Genomic DNA, 5,438 nt, shown 5'->3' with positions numbered 1-5,438 from the left:
CTCGTAAACGAAGCAACATATTGAGGTGGTGTTTCCACATTTAGCAATAGGTCATCAGGTACTACATGTCCCAAAATTAGTGGTCATCGAGGTCAAAGGTCAAAATACTTAAAACCCAATAACTCGAAAACGAAGCAACGTATTGAGATGGTGTTTCCACATTTAGTAATTGGTCATCAACTACTACAAGTTCCAAAAATAATGACCATCGAGGTCAAAGGTCAAAATACTTAAAACATAATAACTCGAAAACGGAGCCAAATATTGAGGTGGTGTTTCCACATTTAGTAATTGGTCATCAACTACTACAAGTTCCAAAAATAATGACGATCGAGGTCAAAGGTCAAAATACTTAAAACCTAATAACTCGAAAACGGAGCCAAATATTGAGGTGGTGTTTCCACATTTAGTAATTGGTCATCAGCTACCACATGTCCCAAAATAATGATCATCGAGGTCAAAGGTCAACCTACTTAAAAGCTAGTAACTCGAAAATTGATCCACATATTGAGGTGCCGTTTCCACATTTAGTAATTGGTCATCAACTACTACAAGTTCCAAAAATAATGACCATCGAGGTCAAAGGTCAAAATACTTAAATCCTAATAACCCGAAACCGGAGCCAAATATTGAGGTGGTGTTTCCACATTTAGTAATTGGTCATCAGGTACCACATGTCCCAAAATATTGATCATCGAGGTCAAAGGTCAACCTACTTAAAAGCTAATAACTCGAAAACGAAGCAACGTATTGAGGTGCTGTTTCCACATTTAGTAATTGGTCATCAACTACTACAAGTTCCAAAAATAATGACCATCGAGGTCAAAGGTCAAAATACTTAAAGCCTAATAACTCGAAAACGGAGCCAAATATTGAGGTGCTGTTTCCAAATCTAGTAATTGGTCATCAACTACCACAAGTTTCAAAAATAATGGTCATCGAGGTCAAAGGTCAATCTCGTAAATGAAACCACATATTGAGATAACGTTGTGTGATCTATTCAATTTTGTACAAAGCAGAAAAAAAGTGAAGAAGGAATAAATTTGTGCGGCTTATTTACTTTTGTATTAATGAGAAAGAAATCAAAGGAACACAATTTTAACTAGGGCAGAGTTTCTGTACCTTTTTAGGCTATTCAAATGGATTAACAAAAAAGCAAGCAAAGATATGCCATATTAACTAGCTGAGAATTATATGTCATCTTGTATTATTTAAGCAAAACAAAGGGCTAAATTTGAGAAAGCGAACATGGACCATTTTACTCAAATTTGGATGGAGTATTCATCTTTGTATGAACCAGAAAAAAAATGAAGAAGGTCCGTTTTAACTAGTTCAATATTTCTGTACAATTATGTACTACTCAAATAAACGAAATTTTATTTTTGTATCAATCACAAGAAAATCAAAGAAGGGTCATTTTATACCTTTTTGTGCTACTCAAATAATAGAAGGAACAAATTTAAGTGGTCTATTTTATTTTTTGTACCAATCAGAAGAAAAGCAAAGATATGCCATTTTAACTATTTAAACAAACGAAAGGATAAATTTGAGTGACCTATTCAATTTTGTACCAACGAGAAATACCATTTTGTACTACTACAATAAACGAAGGAATACCAGTAAAAAAGAAGCGAAGATTAGGTTAATTATTTTCTTTTGTACTAACTGGAAAAGAGAAGAAGAGCTACTTTAACTAGCTCAGAATTTATATACATTTTCTACTAATCAAATATACGAAAGAATAAATTTAAGTGACCTATTCAATTTTGTACCAATGAGAAAAGTCATTTAACTGGCTCAGAATTTGAGTGGTCTATTTAGTTTTATACCAACCTAAGAAGAAGGGCGAAGAAGGACTATTTTATAATTTTACTACTCAAATAAACAATGGAGTATTTAGTTTTGTACCACCGAGAAAAACAAAGAAATTGTACCAATTGGGAGTATTCAAATAAACAAAGGACTTATAATTTGTGTCAACACAAAATCAATTAAACGAAGTAATGCATTTGAGTGAGCTATTTAATTTGAAAAACCGAAGTTGAGTATTTTATACCATTTTGTATTATTTCAACAAACAAAGGAATAAATTTATATTAACCAGAAAAAAGCAAAAAAAAGAACCATTTTAACTAGCTGCGAATTTTATATTATTTTAAACTAGTCTAATAAACGAAGGCATAAATATGAGTGATCTATTTAGCTTTGTACGAACCAGAAAAAAGTGAAGAAGGTTAATTTTATACCTTTTGGTGCTATTCAAATAATCGAGGGAACAAATTTGGGTGGTCTATTTTATTTTTGTACTCATTCGAAAAAAAGCGAAAAAGGACCATTTTATACATTTTTTTACCATTCCTATTTCCTTTTGTTCCAACGAGAACCATTTATAACAGGCTTAGATTTTTATGCCTTTTTTTGTAATATTTCTACCAAGCAGAAAAAAGGTACCCAAATAAACAAAGGAAGAAAGTTGTAATAACCACAAAAAGCGAAGAAATGCCATTTTTAACTAGCTCAGAATTTCTAGACCATGTTGTACTATTTAAACAAAGGGATAAATTTGAGTGGTTATTCAATTTTGTAGCAAGAAGAGAAAAGGAAAGAACTAACATTTTGTACTAATCAAATAAATGAAGGAATATTTAGTTTTGTACCAAGCAAAATAAGAAAAAGGAGTGAAGAACGAATAAAATTTGGATGGACTATTTTCTTATGTACCAACAAAAAAGAGAAACCGAAGGAGGAATAAATTTGGGTGACCTATTCAGTTTTGTACTACTAAAATAAGAAAACGGAGAAGGGCCATTTTATTTAATTTTGTAGTACTCAAATATACAAAGGTATAAATCTGTGTAACCCATTCAGTTTGTACTAAGCAGAAAATTTGTTGGTTTTTTTTAGAAAGACCATTTTATCTTTTGTATTCAGATTTTCCGGCTACTTTTTGCGCTCTACAAAGAGAGATCATTTTATGTGCCTTTTGTAAGGAAGGAACAAATTTGAAGGAGGCTCATTTTAACTAATCCTGCTGCGAGTAGATCAATGTGGCATTATTGCGACTTTCATTTTCGAATACATACGGATTAAACCACTATGGCAAAAAATACTACTCTCTTCTTATGCTTATTTGGAGCAGACTTAAGAGGACCAACAATTAGAAACCCACTAGTACAGGGCGTCGATTCAGTAAAACCCGTTATGCTTTAGAAAACAAATTCTTTCTTCTACGGTCTTCGGCATGCATTTTAGACCAAGAGCAGCAAGATTAATATTTGTATTCCCCTGCTGGATAGAAATTCGATACTTGGAAATTGACCCAATAAGCATCTGTTAACTTTATCCATATCTTAGAATATATGAGGTTACAGCTAGTAAAAGAAAACGAATAGATAATTTTGAAACAGTTCCATATGGGTAAATACTGTAGTAGTAGAAACGATAGTTTTTTTAATTAAGTAGAGATAAAGAGAGAGTGTGAAAAAATGGATAATTAAATTTTAAATCATTATTATTATTATTTTAGAGGTCAAAGGGAAGAATAAATGAATTTGAGTGGCATATGTACGAACAAGATATGCCATTTTATTATATTATCGTGTGCTGTTTAAACAAATGTAGGGAAATGCACTACTCAAATAAACGAAGGAATTTAGTTTTGTACCGGGCAAAAAAGGAGTGAAGAATGAATAAAATTTGAATGGAATATTTTCTTTTGTACCAGCTCCGAAAAGTGAAGGAATTTAGTTTTGTACCATTGTAACAAACTGAGTATTTTGTACTATTTAGTACCACCGAGGATAAAAATCATTCAAATAAATGAAGGTATAGAATATTTAGTTTTGTACCAAGGCTTCTTTACTTTTGTATTAACGACTAAAACTTTAACACATACTTGGTTGTGTGAGTTACTGTTTTTTCATTTCCCTGTGGTACAACGTAATGGTCTACAATTAGATATTTTCGGTTACATAATGGTATACAGCCATGTTTTGTTGAGCATAATGCACACTATAACGATGTGGTAGAGAATTATTTGATGGATAGATATTATCGCTTCTTTCGCTATGGGAGAACACAGGACACTTTGGATGAGCTACTACAGTTTTGGAATCATGGGTGCGAGTTCAGGCCAAGTATCCAGATTGCAGATTTACTTGGTTGCTTTACACGATGTGGTAAAACTGGCCTTCTTGCGGTATCTCCTGATACCTATCTGTTGGACCTCGCAGTATTTGGAAACTTGGTGAAAAAGAATAACAAATGGGTTTTCTCACAATAAAGCTATACATACAGAATAATCCATTATGGCAAAAAATACTACTTTCTCCTTATGCTTATTTGGAGTAGACTTAAGAGAATTTAGGTGGTATTACATTATACTTCGATAACAATAATTCCCCGATTAGTAGTAGGTTTTACAAGAACGATACATTGTGTAAGAATTTCCAATTAATAGCGGTATTGCACTGTGCTTATAAAATAATAATAATCTGTAATAGTGCAGTTTATTTTTCGAATGAGAGTAGATTTTACAAGAACATTAAAACTTTTTAAATAGGTTACATTGCACAAGAGTTTTAAAGGTGTATTGTAGTGTACATTATCTAGTCCACCAGCAATAATGATCTCTGACAGAGTTATTAGGTAAAGAAAAAACTTACTCGATAACAATTACACCACCATTCTATGACAATGTACTTGGGGATTATGTTGCGAACACATTTATACCATCTAATTTCTCAGATTTAAGGCTAAATTAAATGGGGAAGAGGTGTACCACAAATTGTGCAAAAGTATTTGGGAGATATAAGTAAGAAGTACTAGGATGGAATTAGCAGATGTGCCAATAGAAAAATTTCAGAACATCTACAAACAGAATATTACACAAGATTTTGCAGGTATTATAATTTTTGAATGGAAGGACAAGAATATTAACACTATTTGTAACAACGATGATTCTGTGGGTGTAGATTGTCTTAGATGGAATACAGGTAATTCTTCCATTAAAATTTACAACTATCTAATTGATTTTGTTCATTGTTCAGACAAGCCTTTACAGGGTATTACGAGATTGGAAGCAATTATCTTTAACTACTATACTGATGAGTGGATCCAATTTTACACAAAAGAATATTTTACAGATATGGATAAAGTTAACAGATGCTTATTGGGTCAATTTCCAAGTATCGAATTTCTATCCAGCAGGGGAATACAAATATTAATCTTGCTGCTCTTGGTCTAAAATGCATGCCGAAGACCGTAGAAGAAAGAATTTGTTTTCTAAAGCATAACGGGTTTTACTGAATCGACGCCCTGTACTAGTGGGTTTCTAATTGTTGGTCCTCTTAAGTCTGCTCCAAATAAGCATAAGAAGAGAGTAGTATTTTTTGCCATAGTGGTTTAATCCGTATGTATTCGAAAATGAAAGTCGCAAT

The sequence above is a fragment of the Thermobia domestica genome, chromosome 8 (genome assembly GCF_964235325.1).
Source record: "Thermobia domestica chromosome 8, izTheDome1.hap1.1, whole genome shotgun sequence".
NCBI lineage: Eukaryota > Metazoa > Arthropoda > Insecta > Zygentoma > Lepismatidae > Thermobia > Thermobia domestica.
The sequence above is the reverse complement of the archived record's forward strand: the minus strand, read 5'-3'. Positions refer to the sequence as shown.